The sequence below is a fragment of the Orcinus orca genome, chromosome X, assembly GCF_937001465.1.
Source record: "Orcinus orca chromosome X, mOrcOrc1.1, whole genome shotgun sequence".
Taxonomy (NCBI): domain Eukaryota; kingdom Metazoa; phylum Chordata; class Mammalia; order Artiodactyla; family Delphinidae; genus Orcinus; species Orcinus orca.
In genome coordinates, this window is record NC_064580.1 from 2,416,641 (window position 1) to 2,438,315 (window position 21,675).

The following is a 21,675-nucleotide window of genomic DNA, read 5'->3' on the forward strand; positions in this document are numbered from 1 at the left end:
CTTTTATCTGACTTCCACTTTCTTTCAATAAAGAAACAGAAGTAGTATTTTCTTTGAGATGTCTAAACCTATCCAAATTGAGAACATCTGACTGACACAGTTGTGAGATTAATAAAAACCCAGGGCTGTGTTATCCAAAAGCTGCCAAACATATTTATCTTCAGAGACCGTTATTCTACATAAAACTCCAGCAGTGACTCTCATAACTTCTAAGCATATGGGCTGGGTTCATTAATATGCTAAATTCTTAACATCATTCATAGATGCTCTTCTGATCAGAAGGTAAGAGGCATTATTATTAAATAGCACAGAAAGAGCCTTTCTTGTCCAAGGAGTCATTAAGCCAGCAGGTCTTTCTCTAATTTTTCTGTAGCATCCATTTTGTATATTAATGAAAACCATTATCTTAAAATATTTAACAGGTCACGAAGAGAATGATCAAAGAATTGAGATAATTTAGCCTGAAGAAAGAAAGCCTGAGGACTGATTGAACTTTTAAAAGATCATGCAGAGAACAGCCACTTCCAAATTCTTTAAAGATGCTGAAATTGGAAACCAGGTAAGATTTATGGTGAAAGTTGTACATTTTAGAAATATTTTAATAGAGTGTGCTGTGTTTCTTTTTTAAGGTGTGCTTGCGTGGTGGTCATTGTATCTTCCCATTAGATGGCTCTAAAGCCTTCATCTCTTCAGTATTTTGTTCATTTGCACAGTCAGTCCAAAAACATTTTAAGCAGTGCCTTTTGTCACACTGCCAGTTTTAGCAAATAACAGTGCCATAAGGATCCCAGTTAAATTTGCTTTTCAGATACACAGTGCATTTTTCTTTTAACAGTAAGTATCAAGTTTTTATTTCATAGAAAGATACAGATTCAGGTTATTTGCAATTTGGGTTTCCCACAAACTGTGACGTGTTTTGATGTAAATTTTTTTGTTGTTTTTTGTACTGTGTGAGAAAAATCATAGAAAAAAAGAGCAAAAGTGTGTTTCTTTCCCAAATTAGAACATTTAAAAGTTTCTTATATCAAGTATAGAAGAGCATACATTTTTTTTCCAGTAAATACAGTCGATAAACATTTTAACTTCACATCATAAAGTATGAAGGAAGAGAACCAGAGGGATAGAAAAAGAATTGGGGAGGTGGATTCAAATTTAAGAAATGTTGCTTATATCTACAGAGCATATGTTTAATATGAGTGTCCACACAGACGTAGAGAACAGACATGTGGTTGCCAAGGGGGAGGGGCTTGGGGGAGGGAGGGATTGAGAGTTTGGGCTTAGCAGATGCAAACTATTAATATTATATATAGAATGGATAAACAACAAGGTCCTACTGTAGAGCACAGGGAACTATGTCCACTCTCCTGGGATAAACCCTAATGGAAAAGAATATTAAGAAAAGAAAGTCTTCATGTGTAAAACTGAGTCATTTTGCTGTACAGCGGAGATTGGCACAATATTGTAGATCAACTGTACTTCAATAAAAAATAACAATAATAAAAGAAAGAGTGTCCATGCAATATGGGGGAATTTTTTTTTCCCCTAAAAAAAACATATTATCTAAGATTCAAATGTAACTGGGCATCCTGTGTTGTATCTGGCAACTCTTGATTTATGTCTGCAGAATGCCATATCGCTGAACCATAATCCCCTGTTTGGTAATGTTCTGGTCTGCAAGAGTGGGTGCAGACACATTCTCATCAATGCAACCATGTTTTCAAGCAAATGATATGCAAAACCTGAGTATATTGAACAGACTGACATCCAGCATTGGTTTGCCGTATTGGATAGAGAAGTGTTTATCATGGTGCTGGACTCACCACCATTGAAGCTGCCTTCTCTCTCCTCCCAATATGGAAGGGTCTGAAGCCCCTCCTTACCGACCCTTGGGAACTTGTGTTTCTGTGTCTAGTGGTAGCAGGCATTGCCATTTTAAAAGACACTCATAAAAAAAGAAAAGACTCTTTGGGGATGGTTGGGCTAACTCAAAATACATTAAGAAAAGTTAACTCTAAATGCAAAACCCCCCCCCCCCCCAGACGCTGTTCTTCTGTAGGGTATGATTGTGAAGGTTGCCAGAAACATGGAGATAGAAAAGAAAGAATATATATTTTCTGTGTGCGTTAAATACCTTCTTGGATAAGGGAGCGTGAGATCTGCAGGGGAAAGAAATTCGATGCAACATTTATGAAGGGCCTGCAGCTGAATTATGCGAGAGGCTGTCACGGATAAAATGATGAATAAAAGTAGTCGCTGTTCCCTAGAATTCATTATCAGGTAGGGAGAACGACACGAGCATAAACAGCTCTATTATAAGGCATATTGAGATAAATGGTGTTCATTTTGCAGGCTTCAAAGACAACAGGTAGAACACATCTTGCGTAACTGCCGCTTGCAATTAAAAAGAAAAAAACCCAAATCATCTTCATTAGACATGAATAATCCTCTCAACATGGGTGATAAGGGAGCATTTCCTAATTCTTTCTATGTATAGAGTCCTTCAGACAGAGTAGGATAGTGAAGGAAACAAGGAAAGCGTGACTTCTCTCCTGGGAAGGAGGAAAAGAAACGATACAGTTCATGAAATAACAGCATTTCAGCTTTGCTTTGAAGACACCGAGAATGTTGATGACCGAAGATGAGGAAAGATGTTCCAAGAAGGGGGAACATCATTGGCAATTATTTGCTGTTCATTGAGTTTGAAAATTAGGTAATCAGGAAGCTTAGCAGATGTGGTTTCTACGCCTTTACCGCGTGAAATACAGATTATGTCGGGAGTAAACAGCCACAAAGGGGAGCGAAATTGACCAGTACAAGGTGAAGCCAGTGGCTGGGAGACAATGATGATGACTATTATTGTTATTATCATATTTGGGGGGCAAACATCAAGGACCTCCACTCTTATCACAATAAAGGCAGAATGTTCTGCCTCATTTTTAATATATCTGATTTATGGTGCATATTTAATCTGAGATCCCAGGGATATGATGACAGGTGCCTACAGTATCTGAACAATATCTTTCTTTTTTTAAATTGGAATGTGGTTGCTTTACAGTGTTGTGTTAGTTTCTGCTGTACCAAGAAGTGAATGAGCTATACGTATACATATGTCCCCTCTAATCTTTGAAACTAGGTGTCTTACCGGCTATGTTCACCTGGTATGGAGAGCCGAGCATAAATTGTTATCAAGCTTCAGAAACATTCACACCCCTCTTTCATGTGAACACGCCCGCCTGGAAAAAAAAAAGTGGTTTTTAACTGATTTTTGAAATTATTTTTCGTATTTAATGAAAGGTGGATGTTAACCTTTCCACTCGTGTTTAGACAGGTAGAATGTGAGGGTTGGAATGTTGCCAACCAAAGGCCATACAGTTATTGGTATATATTGGAATATTAGTATATGCTTTTTGATTTCAGACACGCGCATACACATTATAGACAGGGACAGATAACATATCTGTGTGTATGTCTGTATATATAGATAGAGAAACATGCATGCATACTGTATGTCTTTGAGAAGTAAACATATGTACATACATATACTCATAGATGTATATTTGTGTCTATATATACTTGCTGTATATTTGAATAAATGGAAGAATTATATAAAATACCTATTTTTTGTGGAAGTAAGAATAATACAGGGGGTGCTTCCCTAGTAGCGCAGCGGTTGAGAGTCCGCCTGCCGATGCAGGGGACGTGGGTTCGTGCCCCGGTCCGGGAAGATCCCACATGCCGCGGAGCGGCTGGGCCCGTGAGCCATGGCCGCTGAGCCAGCGTGTCCGGAGCCTGTGCTCCGCAACGGAAGAGGCCACAACAGCGGGAGGCCCGCGTACCGCAAAAAAAAAAAAAAAAAAAAAAAAGAACAATACAGGGAATTTATCTGCTTTCCCCGTAGAAAAACAAGGAAATAACTAGCTGCAAAAGGGCATCTCTAGCGGCAAGGAACTCTGCTCGGTATTCTATAATAACCTAAATGGGAAAAGAATTTGAAAAAGAATAGATACATGTCTACGTATAACTGAATCACTGTGCTGTGCACCCGAAACTAACACAACACTGTTAACTCTGTTCCAATATAAAATTTTTAAAAAATTGTTTAAAAAAGCATCTCATGTCCTTGTAAAGATATGCAAGTAAATTCTTTAATTTTTTAAAAAATATTTTGCCTAAGACAGTGTTCAACGTTAGCCAAACAAAAGGAAGACAAAGCTGCATAGCCTGCAAAGACTGGGGAGGATAACTGAGACGAATTCATGTATTTTTAGTGAAACTACACCATGCCCCGTTCCCCTAAGTGCTAGTCATAATGCGTGTCACATTTTACAAGCCCGAAAACCTCACTTACGTTTTGGAGACACAATTACTTTTGGACAAAGAGCGTTGCTGAATACAGAATGTTCTTTTCTTTCTGCCGAGCAGAATATAAAGTGATCGCACGCTCTCCAGCCCTGCTGCGTCCGATGTAGTCCATTAACAAAGGACCCCTTTGCGATGCATCATATCCTCCTGATTCTTAAGCGTTCCTGCCAGAAAGATTTGGGCTGAGATAGCCACGCTCTAGTTTGCACCTGACAACTTCACATTTCACATGGGTTTTTATGGAATTTGAGGGAATTAATCAATCCTTAAAAACTCAGCCGAAAGCATTCCATCAGAAAAATTGCTAATATCACTCCCCCTTCCCGTTCACGCATCTTACTTTAAAGCACGTTTAAAGAGCATTAGTTGAAACATAAGGGAAAGACATAATGGGAAATGTCATGAGATAGCCCTAGAAAATACCTCCAGACCAAGATGCACATTATGAATGACAGGATAGTAAACATAAACTACCAAGGATGAAAACAGCAAAAATTTTAGAATCAGTCGTCACTGCTAAAATTCACTGAATGTGGAATATATGACAGAGAGATTGACGAACAGCTTAAGGTGACTTTTACATGGGTTTCCTGATTAGTAGGCAAAACAGTATTTATCAAAGTATAATTTTGAAAGTCGATTAAATGGAGTATGTTCCTAACGGTTAGGCAGTGAATTTCTGCTGGGACTGTGTGTTATTGCTTTCATGAGTATGTACCATAACTGTGGAATTACTCCAGACTCAAGGTCTTGAAATCACGCCAGGGAGCATTAAAGAACCATAGAGTTAAAAATCTTTAGGCCAAAGATTTATTCAAACATTCTGAATATTGATTTTCTTGGTCACTTTCAATGGCTCTTTTTTTTTTTTTTTTTTTTTTGTGGTACGAGGGCCTCTCACTGTTGTGGCCTCTCCCGTGGCGGAGCACAGGCTCCGGACGCGCAGGCTCAGCGGCCATGGCTCACGGGCCCAGCCGCTCCACGGCATGTGGGATCTTCCCAGACCGGGGCACGAACCCGTGTCCCCTGCATCGGCAGGCGGACTCTCAACCACTGCGCCACCAGGGAAGCCCAGTGGCACTTTTTTTTAACATGATAAATGCATGTATTATATGTGTGTATTAAATATATTATAAATACATAGATATGTGCGTACATCCATACAGTGTTATATGAACTCAGTAGTCTTAATTTAATTCAACAGTTATACACACACAGGCACACACAGGGTGAGATATATATCAATATATATGAAATACATATCTAATCAGATGCCCTCTATCGTTCTGCAGATCTAAATAATTAAATCTTGACTACTACAGATTTGATACAGCAAATCTGAAACACTCTCCTGCATTTTCCAGTATCTTTTCAAGTTGTGTCCTTGGTGTTCTTGATAAAACTTTGCCAGATAGTATTAGTTATCATAGAAACCCCGAAGCTGTGTGGGTCTCAGGCCAGGTTCTAGGGTCTTGTGTTTGTTTCTGTTTTTGTTTGTTTTGCTTTGAGGCATTCTCAACCCTCCTTTGAGGCGTCTGTGAGGTAGACCAGATACTTCCCTGAGCTCTAGGCATCAATCCTACTGTGTCGTTCTGAGGGTCTACAGCTGGCAGAGGAATGGTCCCACGTGGCCAGTCCAGTATTTCTTTCAAGGGATGGCTTGACATTGGGTTCCTCTGTTTGAGAAAAACGGTGAAGCTAGAAAATTGTTCATCCTTTAAATCTTTGTACATAAAGTATGTTCAGCGTATTCCATGGTCAATGAAGAACCCTCACCAATAGGTTCTTTTTTTTTTTTTTAACATCTTTATTGGGGTATAATTGCTTTACAATGGTGTGTTAGTTTCTGCTTTATAACAAAGTGAATCAGTCATACATAAACATATGTTCCCATATGTCTTCCCTCTTGCGAACCAATAGGTTCTTGAAATGGTTGCAGATAACAGGCTATGAAGGTTAAGGGAATTTGGGGTGGCTTATTTATTATTTTTTTAATTTAATTTTTTTTTGTCGAGGTACAGTTGATTTCCAATGCTGTGTCAGTCTCTGCTGTACAGCAAAGTGACTCAGTTACACGCCTATAGACATTCTTTTTTTATATATTCTTTTCCACGATGGTTTATTACAGGATACTGAATGTAGTTCCCTGTGCTCTACCATAGGACCTTGTTGTGTATCCATCCTATATATAATAGTTTGCATCTGCTCACCCCAGCCTCCCACTCCTTCCCTCCCCCATCCCCCTTGGCAACCACAGTTTTGTTCTGTCTGTGAGTCTGTTTGTGTTTTGCAGGTCAGTTCATTTGTGTCATATTTTAGATTCCACATGTAAGTGGGGTCATATGGTATTTGTCTCTCTTGGGGGCTTTACTTTTATTTGAACTGATACTTGGATGCTGTGTTGATAGTCCCTTAAATTATTCATCGCAGTACAGTATTTAGAGGAGACAGTGATTGGCAATCCACACGACAGCTACAAGAAACCACTTTGATAGGCTCAAGGAATACCAGGGTTGAGCAATGTGGTGCTTGTTCTTACTGTGCCGTTGACGCTGCAAGAAAGAAAGCAAGTCATTTGGGGGCTACTGACTGAGAAAGAGAGTTGGCTACAGGGTTGGCATAGGCGGTTGGTAAAATAACCTCCTCACTTACTTCCCTGGGGATGTGGATGTGAGGTGGTGACTTAACCAGAGAAGGAACAGAAGAAATCCGGAGATGTTTCCAGTGACTAATGAGATTTTTTTTTTTTAAATATTGCAGTGGAAAACTGTTTCGGCCCATTCTTTGTGGCCATTCCTTTTTTTTTTTTTTTAGTATTTATTTATTTATTTGTATTTTTAAAATTTTCGGCTGCGTCTTAATTGCGGCACACGGGATCTTCGTTGTGGTGCGCGGGCTTTTCTCTAGTTGTGGCGTGTGGGTTTTCCCTCTCTAGTTGCGGCCCTCGGGGTCCAGAGCGCATGGGCTCTGTAGTTTGTGGCACGCGGGCTTCTCTCTAGTTGACGTGCGCGGGCTTAGTTGCCCCGCGGCATGTGGGATCTGAGTTCCCCGACCAGGGATCAAACCACGCGTCCCCTGCATTGGAAGGTGGATTCTTTACCACTGGACCACCAGGGAAGTCCTGACTCATGAGATTTCGATCATTCTCAAGTGGCAGGGATGCTTGTGGGTTTGGCTGTTGCTGTTTGGGGTTCATCTGTGGAAAAAGTACGTAAGGAAGTGAGAAGCCCAAGGAAGGTTCCAAGGAAGATGCTGCCAACTGGTTTATTCGTCAGTGAACCCAAGCCCTTCCTAGATGACTTTCTTCTTCTATAGAGTCAGGACATCCTGAATCCCCCGAGGATAAGTTTCTCCATGTGTCCCTTATGCCAACCAGCAGAAGCACATACATGGGATATGGAAGGTGAACTTGAGCAAAGAAGAGATGCAAGAGGGTTAAGGGACCTTTAGACCTTGGGTTGAGGTGTTTGTTCCTTCTTGAGAGCTGAGACAACAGTCCTTCCTTGTATTCAAAAGTACGTTAATGAGAGTGACCCTAAGGGATGGGTATGCACTTCCTCTGGCTTAATCCTTTTGATACAAACTTATTACTTGGTTCCTCTACCTTCTTAGATATTCTGAAAGATACTTATTACCATGGGAGAATCATTTTCTTTTTAAGTTAATCACGGGATAAAGCAGAACATGGGTCTATCCATTTCCAGCAGCTTCTCCAATACGTTGTATTGGAGTGTAACTCTGATGTTATTGGATCTGTAAAGATGTATCAACAGATCTGTTGCAGGAAGGGGGATCCCTTCCAGGACCCGAGAGCAGGCTCTTGTCTAACACTAGGAAATGAATCGTCCGAGGAGACACACGTGCTGACAAAGCCAGAGACTCTATTGGGACGGGGCTCCTGGGTGGAGAGCAGGAGGGTGAGGGGACCCAGGAGAACTGCTCTGCCACGTGGCTCGCGGTCTCGGGTTTTATGGTGATGGGGTTAGTTTCCGGGTTGCCTCTGGCCAATCGTTCTGACTCAGGGTCCTTCCTGATGGTGCACGCATCGGTCAGCCAAGGTGGATTCCCCGAGAAGGATTCCGGGGGGTTGGTAGGACCTGTGGACTCCTCTCTCCTTTTGACCTTTCCCAAATTCTTCCAGTTGGTGGTAACTTGTCAATTCCATGTTCCTTACTAGGACCTCCTGTTCTAAGAGAACTCATGCCAGTCGTTGCTATGGTGCCTGGCCAGGGTGGGCAGTTTTCGCTCAGTGCTGGAAACAGGGGGACCATGGTGAATAAAACTACAAGGAAAGTGCACAGGGAGAAAACTGCTTGAAGCCGAAGTGTTTCCGCTGAGACTCACTGCTTAGTATGAAAGCCTGCATTGAAAAGCAAAGCATCAAAAGTGTGCAAATACACCGCAGTCCAAGGCAGTATTGAAAGATAAAAGGTTAGCCTCAGACACCCAGCCTGTGTGCAGTAGAAAAGATAAACAAAACAAGCTTCCACACAAAAAGCAAAGTGCCCTGAGGCTTTTGGTAAGGAAGAGAGATCAGCCCTTCTTCCCTCCTATATAAATAGCAAATGCCAGGAGCTTGTTTATAAGGACGGGAACAGGCAAGTCAAATAAACAATCCCTTGAACTTATTTCCAAAACAAAGAGACAGACTTAGAGAACCAACTTCTGGTTACCTGGGGTTGGAGGGGGGGAGGGGACAGGGATAGATTGGGAGTTTGGGAGTGACATGTACACACTGCTCTATTAAACATGGAGAACCCACAAGGACCTCCTGTAGAGCACAGGGAACTCTGCTCACTATTCTGTAATAACCTAAACGGGAAAGCATTTGAAAAAGAATAGATACATGCCTGTGTGTAGCCACATGTATCCCTTTGCTGTACACCTGAAACTAACACAACATGGTTCATCAGCGATACTCCAATTTGAAATAAAAAAATCCCTTTTAGAAAAATATGCAGAATGGAAATGGGAGGAGGAGAGATAGTGGGAGAAGGAAAAAGAGAGCTACAGCCCCTGATGGACTCACCCCTTCACAGAGAAGGGAAGCCTTTTCTAAAGGAGCTAGTCCACTAGAACGTACTTAGAGAGATGTGAACACGTTGTAAGGGTCCAGCTCAGTGACTCCTGCTGAAATCCGGGGCTAATCTCTCCAGGAAGAGCCGCCCACCGGGCATGCTTGGGGGCTTGTGGTGAACAGGAAGATGGCTGGAGGACGTGGCCCCCCCCACCCCCACCCCAGGAGAGGACCCAGTGATGAGACGGGACTTCCTCAGTCTATAGCCAGGCCCCAGGCCTGCTGCGGTTCCCCGGGGGCCCAAGCCCCAGTGTGTGCGGTAGAATCCCAGCACCGAGGTGAGCCTGCCATTCAGGAAGCTGGTGCCCGTTGAATACCTGCAGCCCAGGCAGTGTGTCTGTGACATAACGTTCATAGTTTATGGCCAGACAAGAAACATTTAAACATGAAACCAATTCTTCTGCCCTTTGGTCTCCTCCCTCGTCTACTCCACATTGTATCTCTGCATTAGGCATGGACCAAATCTGCCCTGTCAGCAGGAACATCTGCTCAACCATAAAGAACAACATTCTCCCAGCAGCAGCGAGACGACTCCTGAAAAGATAAGGCTCCTTCTTGATCTCGTAAGGGGCCACGATGATGCTCAGATCTGGACGGTGAAAACTGTCAGTAGTATGTCATTGAACGTACCTCCCTGTTTCTCAAAACACTTCTATAACTCTGGACTTCTAATGGGCAGAACCGTTCTCAGAGCTTTCTGAGATTCTCTTCCCAGATTATCGTCCTCAAATTTGACTCAAGTAAACATTTCCACTTCTTTCCTAGATGGACGGTTGATTAATTTTTGTTGACCTGTCCAAGCCTAGTCCTGGTACCAACTTCAAGCCCACACTCGTAGTCACCGACGAGTATGCAGATTAGACATGGGTCTTCCCTTCTTGGCTGTTTGCAAGATGTTCCTGGCACTGGTGATTGACACTCAAGGGAGCCAGGGAGAGAATAACCAGGGGTGGATGCTGTGAGATAAACTGTTTACATGATAACCCTCAGAGATAACCAGGGATGGCAGGGCAAACATGAGTATCACCCTTAAACTGAGGCTAGAAGGGCGTCTGTCCTGAGCCCAGGTTTCGAGGACACAGCTCTGATCCGTCTCTAGCCACGTGCCTCCGTGCAAGGAGTCCAAGAGATAAAGAACCTGCACCCACTGTAGACCTCACACCGGGTGTCTAGGACCCTCGAAATCTCTGCCCAAGTAGCTTTGCCTGCATCCACTGGCAGGGTCTTTGTGTCTTGTTCCCTGAGCTGTAGCTTCAAGGACAGTGCCAGTCCTGTGGGTGGTCACGTGATCCGTCACTGGGTGGAGTATGGATGGATGTGTGTGTGTGTTTTTTTTAATTAATTTTATTTTTGGCTGTGTAGTGTCTTTGTTGCTGCACACCGGCTTTTCTCTAGTTGCGGCGAGCGGGGCTACTCTTCGTTGTGGCACTCGGGCTCAGTAGTTGTGGCGCATGGGCTCTAGGGTGCGTGGGCTTCAGGAGTTGTGGCTCATGGGTTCTAGAGCACAGGCTCAGTAGTTTTAGCGCACAGGCTTAGTTGAGACTGTGATTAAAAATCTTCCAACAAACAAAAGCCCAGGACCAGATGGCTTCACAGGCGAATTCTATCAAACATTTAGAGAACAGCTAACACCTATCCTTCTCAAACTCTTCCAAAATATAGCAGAGAGAGGAACACTCCCAAACTCATTCTACGAGGCCACCATCACCCTGATACCAAAACCAGACAAAGATGCCACATAAAAACTATAGTCCCAAATCACTGATGAACACAGATGCAAAAATCCTCTTCAAAATACTAGCAAACAGAATCCAACAGCACATGAAATGGATCATACACCATGATCAAGTGGGGTTTATCCCAGGGATGCAAGGATTCTTCAATATACGCAAATCAATGTGATACACCATATTAACAAATTGAAGGAGAAAAACCATATGATAATCTCAATAAATGCAGAAAAAGCTTTCAACACCCATTTATGATAAAAAACTTTCCAGGGCTTCCCTGGTGGCGCAGTATATCCCTGAGAAAGCCATAATTCAAAAAGAGTCATGTACCACAATGTTCATTGCAGCTCTATTTACAATAGCCAGGATATGGAAGCAACCTAAATGTCCATTGACAGATGAATGGATAAAGAAGGTGTGCTACATGTATACAATGGAATATTACTCAGCCATAAAAAGAAACGAAATTGAGTTATTTGTAGTGAGGTGGATGGACCTAGAGTCTGTCATACAGAGTGAAGTAAGTCAGAAAGAAAAACAAATACCATATGCTAACACATATGTATGGAATCTTAAAAAAAAAAAAAGGTTCTGAAGAACCTAGGGGCAGGACGGGAATAAAGACGCAGATGTAGAGAATGGACTTGAGGACACAGGGAGGGGCAAGGGTAAGCTGGGACGAAGTGAGAGAGTGGCATGGACATGTATACACTACCAAACGTAAAATAGGTAGTGGGAAGCAGCCACATAGCACAGGGAGATCAGCTCGGTGCTTTGTGACCACCTAGAGGGGTGGGATAGGGAGGGTGGGAGGGAGACGCAAGAGGGAGGAGATATGGGGATATATGTATATGTATAGCTGATACTAACACACCATTGTAAAGCAATTATACTCCAATAAAGATGTTAACAGGAAAAAAAAAAAAAAAAAGAAAGAAACCAGACTCGCAAGGTTACCTACTCTCTAAACCTATGGATGTGACATCCTGAGAAGGTCAGAGTAGAGGTAGGATGCTCAGATCAGTGGTTTCCAGGACTGTGGGTGAGGGGCAGGTCTGACTACGAAGGGTAGAGGTGGAGATTTCTGGGGGTGGGGGTGGGGTATGAAAATATTCTCTATGTTGGTTGTGGAGGTGATTCCTTGAGTCTATGCATTTGTCAATTGTCACAGAACTGTGCACACAAAAGGATATATTTTACAGTACGGGCAGTGTATTTGTTTTAAAAAATCTGAAAAGTATTTTCTGTGAAAAGTTTTCCTTTTGATGAATGAAACAGAAGATTAGTGAAGAAGTGAACGGTCAGGGAAATCTAATTTTGAACATGTCACACCTGGAAGTTTGTAGATTTTTGTAGAAGTGTTCCACCAGGATGGCGCGCCCAGAGCTGCTGATGGGAAACCTTAAAGGGCCTCAGCAGTGTTTTTTGGTGTGTGTGGGGGGTGAAGGTGGAGGGAATGGCTCAGAGGAAATTTAGCCTGACTTCACGGAGGCGAGTCAGGAGAGCCTTCTAATATTTCCAGGAAAAACGTGGAATCCAAGTCTAATGGAAGAGAAATTTTCTCTGAGTTTCTGTCAACACACTATTAAATGCTAACGTTTTATACTGTAGAAGTCACAGAATTAAACGGGGTGTCTTATGCAGAAAATTATGGGTGAAATATTCTATTTGCAAGGAGATAGACTTGAAGTGTTCTTGCTGAGGTGGAAATTTCTGAATTGAAATGTCAGTATACCTGGGTGTTTCTATCAAAAATCTTCCTGGTTTTTAACCTCTGATAAACATGTATAAATTAAAAATGGGATGGAGGGCTTCCCTGGTGGCGCAGTGGTTGAGAGTCCGCCTGCCGATGCAGGGGACGCGGGTTCGTGCCCCGGTCCGGGAGGATCCCACATGCCGCGGAGCAGCTGGGCCCGTGAGGCATAGCCGCTGGGCCTGCGCGTCCGGAGCCTGTGCTCCGCAACAGGAGGGGCCACAACAGTGAGAGGCCCGCGTACCGCAAAAAAAAAAAAAAAATGCAGACTTCTGGTGTAAACTGATAATCGACACAGCAAAAGGGGAAGAGGGCAATTCACGGTTCAGAAGTACTGGGGAATCTGTGTGTATGACTAAGCTATGGGTGCATAGGGAGTTATCCCCAAAGCAAGAAAGAATGAAGGCTTCTTATTATCCTCTTGCCATCAAGTGGTTAAACGTGATCATGGAAAATACTGCATTTTCCTCTTTACCTTTTCCGTCTTGAAGGAAAAGTAGAGAGCACCAGGCATTCAACAAGCTCTCATGATTTGTTCTTTGTCTCCATCTTAGCCACGCATCATGCCAAGAAAAAGACCTTAAAATATTCATAATCACCTTCCAAAAAAAATTAAGTAAGTGTCACCAATTATCATGCAACACCATTAAATATTTTCAACACAGGGGAAAAAAATAGAAGCCCAAACCTCCTCTGCTTGGGAAATGGATAGCACGCTTGTAAATCGTTTTCCGGTTAACAATTAAAACTGTAGTTATAATTCCAGTCGATGAGATATAAGCCATAAAGACAGCGCATATCAAAACCTCTATGATGTAGTAAATGTAGGATTCCAGGAGCGAGCCACAGCTTAAACCATTCATTAGGAATCAAGAAGGAATGAAATCCAAGAGATTATGCCTTGCACTTGGGGAAGTAGGAACAAGTAAGACAGACTAAGTCAAATAAAATAGCGGGAGGGATTCTTACAAATAATAGAAGAACGTGAACACAAGGCTCTTCATATCTTTGGCCAAAGGATTTAATTTCTCCCCCAAACCGAGACTAATTCCTCAAACGTCGAGACGCTGATAGAATTGTAGTTTCATTCTGCCACAGTCACTTATACACATGAGTGAGGGTGACAGTTTTCCTGTTGATATAGATGGAAATCAGGAGCAAGTTGAATCCGGGCTAAAGGCTTCAGGTCTGGAGTAGGTTTTCTGTGTTTGCATCCCAGCTGCTTCTCTAGTCATCCCTGTGGACACTCTTTGACCTTTGTATTCTCATAACAAATGAGCATACTAATTGTACCAGCTCACAAGCTTATAATTAATGGAGGCATGTCTAGACTACGTAGAGTAGCTGACGCATAGCAAGTCAACCAAGGTGAAATTTTATTAAATCGTGATTTTAAAAACTCATATTATTTAATGCTGGTACTCTTTTACCATTTGGAAAGACGTCCTCGGGGTATTAGGTGTCCAGAGGAAGATGATTTCCATTCAAGGCTGAAAATCCTCACAGCTGAATGGCACGGGATGAGTCAAATATAGTGGAGGGGAGAAATGGAAAATATACAGCCTGGAGAAGAGAGCTGAGCGTGATTTAAAGAGAAGTAAAGAGGCATTGGTGAATGCGGTCCTATATTTTTACTGCGGGAATGAATAGAAGGAAACAGATTTAACATACCATCTGCCAAGGGCTATATAACCTCCCATTCAGGTGTCAAGAAGAAGTGCATTTTCCTTCCCCCGTTGTGTCTGACAATGCTGCAAATACACATCTCCAGCCTGAATTTTGCTTTAAGGTATAAATTAAATAACCTATTTTTGAATTTTGTTTCCAATGGAATCACATGGACATAGTATCTCAGGAAATAAGTTCCATAAATAAGCCATGTAAAGTTTCATAGTCAACAAAACTCTGCAGTCAATATTTGACCATTGTGCCGATCTACTTCCAAAAAGGATTTGCAGTCACCAAAATAAAAAAAAAAAAAAGAAAAAAATGGATCAAGATCATTACACGTGCATAGCAGAATGAAATAATATCTAATAGTTAAATAACTGTAAGTAATATGTATTTTGGTCATTTTGGCTCATTTCTGTTTTTTTACAGAAAAGATGTTGAGGGATAAATTGGGAGATTGGGATTGACATATACACACTACTATATATAAAACAGATAACTAATAAGCACCTACTGTATAGCACAGGGAACTCTACTCAATACTCTGTAATGACCTATATGGGGATAGAATCTAAAAGAGTGGATATAGGTATATGTATGACTGATTCACTTTCCTGTACACCTGAAACTAACACAACATTGTAAGTCAACTATACTCCAATAAAAATTATTACTCCGGGCTTCCCTGGTGGCGCAGTGGTTGAGAGTCCGCCTGCCAATGCAGGGGACATGGGTTCACGCCCCCGTCCGGGAAGATCCCACATGCCGTGGAGAGGCTGGGCCCGTAAGCCATGGCCGCTGAGCCTGCGTGTCTAGAGCCTGTGCTCCGCAGCGGGAGAGGCCACGGCAGTGAGAGGCCCGTGTACTGCAAAAAAAAAAAAAAAAATTACTCCAATTAAAAAAGAGTTGCATTTTGTTGAAAATAAATTATACAAAATCAGCCTGTGTTGATTGTTGATTATGGCAATTGGAAAATCCTCCCCAGGCTTTTCATGGGGTCCTATGAAAGGGCACGATGTCTCAAGACAGGTGACAGAAATGTGAGCCATGGCCCTTGGGAAATAGTCTTGGAAGAGCTGTTCTCATGTTTGCATAACTGGTAAGACCTCTGGGATCTGTGTTACTGCCCTGCTTTCGGGTCCTGGAGCCGTGGGCTGGCCGCTGTCCTGTGCAGACCAAGCCCCACCCTGTCTTCTGCTCTCTGATCCTCTGATTTCTTCTCCTTCTCCTGATTCACAGTGTCCCTGCCGTGGAGCTCCCAGCTGTCCACAAGTTCCAACACTTCCTCAATTTTCTAGGCAACCAGAAGCAGCAACATCTTTTGATTTTTTTTATAGAAGCAAAAGCAGCAATAATATTTTGTTGTTTATAAACTTTAATTTCTAATAAAGTGAAGTATGTAAGGACATGGAAGGGAAATGCACTATATACAGAGCAGTGTACGTCCTATATACAAACCTAGTGTCAAGTAAAGCAGATTAAGATAGAAGAATCCTTATTTCCACCCTTCTCACTGCTGGTGTGATGTAAGTTGGTGAAGCCACTATGGAGGACAGTATGGAGTCTCCTTAAAAAAAAACCAAAAATACAGTAACCATATTACCCAGCACTCCCCCTCCTGGTCATATATCTGGAAAAGAGGAAAACTCTAATTTGCAAAGATATATGCACCCTAATGTTCATTGCAGCACTATTTACAGTAGCCAGGACATGGAAACAACCTAAATGTCCATCAACAGATGAATGGATAAAGAAGATGTGATACACACACACACACACACACATATATACACAAAATGGAATATTACTGAGCCATAAAAAAGAATGAAATTTTGTCATTTGCGACATCATGGATGGACTTGGAGGGCATTATGCTAAGTGAAATAAGTCAAACAGAGAAAGACAAATGCCACATGATATCACTTATATGTGGACTCTAAAAGAAAGTACAAATGAGCTTATTTACAAAACAGAAACAGATTCACAGACATGGAAATCAAACTTTCGGTTACGAAAGGGGAAAGAGGGGAGGGGACAAATTAGGAGTTTGGGATTAACGTACACACACTACTATATATAAAAATAGATAAACAACAAGATCCTACTGTATAATACGGGGAACTATATTCAGTATCCTGTAATAACCTCTAATGGAAAAGAATCTGAAAAATATATATATACATATATAACTGAATCACTTTGCTGTACACCTGAAACTAACACAATAATGTAAATCAACTGTAGTTCAAGTTAAAAAAAAAGAATTCTTGTTTCCTGATTGGCCAGAAGATACAGTCAATTTAAATCACCTTTGATACTACAAGTTTGGGTTCTTCAAAAATCAGCATTTAAGCTTTGTCTTTTCTTTGTATGTTGATGAACTAGTCAACCAGCATAGGGGAAGTTGAGAGTTTAACCATAAAGTGCTTTTCCTATAGGAGCATTTACTTTTTATTTGTAAAGGAAACAATGAAAACATCGTAAACATGGGAGAACAACAACAACAAAAAGACAACTGGTCATAGTTCTTCAACTCTACTGTCTGATGAATCAGCTAACTGCCAGGCTTTGTGAAGGATAATCTTTCTGTCTGAATCCCTTTACCATTTGCTTCTTGTCACACCCTCTTAGATTATACAAGGACCTGTGTTTCTTATTCTAAATTTTTTTTGGAAATCTTCTGGAAAAGAACGGCCTTTCCTAAATCTAGATACAGCATATCGTTTGAGGCTATTTGTTTATTGCAATGAAAAAAATAAAACCCAAGAAAAATGTCAAGATGGTAAATTTGGTATAGTTAGATAAAACAGATTTTACATTGACTATGTTATAAATCATTAAATGGAAAAAGATTTCAATTAAAATATAACCACACCCACTAGGATGGCTATAATCAGTAAGATGGAAAGTTACAAATGTTTCCAGGTGTGGAGAAATTGGAACTCTTGGACATCGTGGGTGGAGATGTAAAAGGATTCAGCTTCTGTGAAGAACAGTTTATTCCTCAAAATTTACACGTAACATGAACATATAACCCAGCAATTCCACTCCTATATATATGCCAAAGAAAACTGAACACAGGTGCTCCAACAAAACAGGTACTCCACCGTATAACGTGCACACAAGCATTATTTACAACAGCCCAAAGGCAGAAACAACCCAAATGTCCGTCCGTGGATGAATCAATTAACAAAATGTTGTCCTTGCATAGGATGGAGTATCACTTAGTCACGAGAAGCAATGAAGCACTGATACAGGCTACAACGTGGATGGACCTTGAAATGATTATGCTGAGTGAAAGAAGGCAGACAGAAAAGGGAAACGTGATATGACTCCATCTGTATGAAATGTCCAGGATGGCAAATCAGTGCAGACGGGAAGTTAATGAGTGGTTGCCAGCAGTGGGGGACGGGAGAATGGGGAGTGATGGTAATGAGGGAGGGGTTTCCTTTTGGGGTGAAGAGATTCTAAAACCAGAGAGATGGTGGTTGCACGACACGGTGAATGTACTAAAAAAAAACCATGTTTTGGAGTAATTATTTTCTTCTTTAAATTGAGGTAGAGTTGTACGATATTATATAATTTTCGGGTGTACAGCATAATGATTCCCCTTCTTTAAAGATTCTACTCCATTTATAGTTATTACAAAACAGGGGCTCTGTTCCCTGTGCTGCACAGTATGTCCTTGTAGCTTATTTGTTTGATACCTACTAGCTTGTACCTCTAATTCTCCTCCTCCTATCTTGCCCCTCCCCCTTCCCTCTCCCCACTGGCAACCACTAGTTTGTTTTCTGTATCTGTGAGTCTGATTCTTTTTTGTTACATTCACTTGTTTGTTGTACTTTTTAGATTCCACATAAAAGTGATGTCGTATATTTGTCTTTTACTCTCTGGCTTACTTCACTTACTATGATAATCACTAGGTCCATCCACGTTGCTCCAAATGGCATGATTTCATTCTTTTTTATGGCTGAGTAGTATTCCAGTGTATATATGTGCCAGAGCTTCTTTATCCATTCTTTTTTTTTAAATTAATTAATTTATTTATTTTTGGTTAGGTTGGGTTTTTGTTGCTGCGCACGGACGGGCTTTCTCTAGTTGCGGTACACGGGCTTCTCATTGCAGTGGCTTCTCTTGCTGCAGAGCACGGCCTCTAGGCACACGGGCTTCAGTGGTTGTGGCACACGGGCTCAGTAGTTGTGGCTCACGGGCTCTAGAGCGCAGGCTCAGTAGCTGTGGCGCACGGGCTTAGTTGCTCCGCGGCATGTGGGATCTTCCCAGACCAGGGCTCGAACCCGTGTCCCTTGCATTGGCAGGCGGATTCCTAACTACTGCACCACCAGCAAAGTCCCTATCCATTCTTTGTTGATGGACACTTAGGTTGCTTCCGTGTCTTGGCTATTGTAAACACTGCTGCTGTGAACAGTGGGGTCCATGTGACTTTTCAAATTAATGTTTTCGTTTTCTTTGGATATAAAACATGTTTGACATTTTGTAACATTAAAACATTTTAAAAACATGTAATAAAAAATGCCGTTGAGTATTTTAGTCCTCTCTCATTGAGCAGACAGTGTAAGGTGAAGTTGAGTGAACTGAGGTAATATTGAAATGTCTGCAAATAGCAGGAAAAAAATAACAAAAGGGGAAACACAGCAGAGAAGTCTTGTGAGCAATAAAGTTGCTAATTTTAAGTGAATGAAATCACTGCAGTAGAAGTCAGAAAAAATAATATTTGGTGGATAAATTCAGTCTAAGCTCAGAAGGAAGAGTTCGGTCCTCGTCCCAAGAAGATTTTGGCTTTCCGGTCAGCTTTGAATCAGAATCCTGAAACCGTGGATGAATAGCCCATGATGGCAGGATAAATGACAAGCAGATACCTGTGGACACAGGTGCGTCCACAGACACCTGGCACCGCTATTAGAATTCAACCCATGCTTCTCATCTTCCTGCTTTCTGAGAGTCAACGGGGAGGGCTCGTATAGGAAACCACTGATTTTTGCCACGCCAGCCAGACACCCACTGTGGTGTGTTATGGATGTGACCATCACCATGGCTCTGATGTGAATTCCAATAAAATTCATGATGGAAGATAATTCAGTGCCGGGGATTTGCCCTCCCGCGATATTAAACCAATAGCAACACAGCCCTGCCTGTCAATGCAGTGAAGCGCTGACAGATGACAACTGTGCTGGTCCTTGCCTGCTCCCAAAATTCTCGTACAAATAGCAGATGGAAATGCTTAGCGCATTCACACGGGATATATTTTGCCTTGGTGCAGCTGACTGTGTCTGAAATCTTCACACAGAGGGATGTGGCCCTGAAAATCGGTGATCCGGTCCTAAACCAGAAAAGAAAATGAAGATGCAGGAGCCCTAAATGTTACAAACACGGTTCAAAGAGATGGATCTCCTCTTCGAAAACGATTGATTTCGGTACCTTGCATTAATGTTCAACCCAATTCATCGGAACAACAACAACAAAAATTTGCTAAATGTATTTTCTGACCATTTCAACATTCATTCCCTCTGTCACGAATGAAATATCATGGTGGATTCGTTTACTATTTATATATTAAAGCTGTTACTGAGAATTTAAAGTGCTATTTATTACCTTGAAATGTATTTAAGATATCTATTTTGTGCTGCCAGAGATGTTACACTAATTTTTTTTTTCACCTGGGAATCAGAGTAATTTGCACTTTCATTCTGCCATCATATTTTCTATTTTCTGAAGTGCAACATACATTAAAAGTTGCTGTTGCTGTTTGGTTTTGTCTGGTCATCATCTCTACAGAGAGATTTCACAATCTACAGTTATCCCCCCAGAGGTCAAGATTACCTGGGAAAAAGGTAAATCCAAGAGGCAGAGAGTCAAATCACCCTGTGACTCTGACTGTGTAAAGAACTTAACAGAAAAAACAAACAGAAAAAACCATTCTTACAAGTGAAGTTGGTTTTTTTGGTTCAGTTTTCCACCCCCCCGAAGGTTTGGTGTGAAATGCTGTTAAAACATCATGAATTGAACAGGATTTGGAAGAAAACTTTGCTATAAACATGCTGTCAGTGGACAGTTTCATGAGTCACAAACTGGATTCGAATATTGAAGTCATTTAAAAAGCCAGTTTTCCTTATAAAGACTGAATTTTCCATATAAGTTGATCTAGGTTAAATTTCACTAAAGTAGTAAATATATATAAAAGTTAAGGTAGACATTTAGAAAACAGTGCTTTGTGGGGACGCAGAAGGCATCATAGGGCACTGAATCCCAGACTTTGGTTCCACAGGAATAGCCCAAAGTTTTTGCAGAGAATTTCTCCTAAATGTAATCCATGTAATGGGTCTGTAACATATATGCTTGCCATTAGAAAAGCAAAACCTTGCACTCAGATTCTTATAAATAATTTTCCTTGTGTCTTTACCCTGCCACGCATGATTCTCTAGGGAAAATACATTGTCACAACGATTTCGTAATTTGTCATTTACCATGGAATCTACTTTCTTTTATTATTACGGGTTTGTCGTTTAAAACGACTAGATTTTAGATATTAATTGTAAAAATGCTAAGATGAATTCGTTCTGTTTTGTACTTTAAAACCTTTTATTTGCTTAATCATAAGGATAAATCCGTTGATTTTCTAAAAAATAATTGTGCCTTTACATCGTTTTCCAAGAGCTTCATACAGCCAAGCAGTTTGGATTATTCAGCAATTTCTTGATAATTAATGACGACACATCGAACCTGGTTATTGCCCTGTTCGGTAATGTTTTGGTATGCGTATTCTTAATGAACTAATTTCATAGGCAGTTGCATTTGGAAGCAGAAATAGAAACAAAATAACCAACTCAATATTTCAGTAACTAAAGTATGTTTCTCAGAGATAATACACAATTATTGTACATATTAAAATATATTAAATAGAGTCTTGAAAGAGATAAGGAATTTATGAATTTTAAAAGGTGGTTAATTTTCCGTTTGTCCCCCAGCAAAATATGTGTAACTTGCATTTTTTCTATAGGTACTTGAGATCTTCAACTGCTGGTTTATACCCAGATCTGTGTATTGCCCAAAGATTCCATTTCTAG

The 21,675-nt window shown here is 41.2% G+C and overlaps 1 long non-coding RNA gene across 1 annotated transcript in view; it reads left to right on the top strand.

Moving 5' to 3' along the window:
• The window catches only part of LOC117199719 (uncharacterized), a 106,358-nt gene that overhangs the window by 48,850 nt on the left and 35,833 nt on the right, over positions 1 to 21,675 (top strand). The window contains exon 2 of the long non-coding RNA XR_007474876.1: positions 423 to 559. This is a non-coding gene — a long non-coding RNA (uncharacterized LOC117199719). The remainder of the gene's footprint in view (positions 1 to 422; positions 560 to 21,675) is intronic.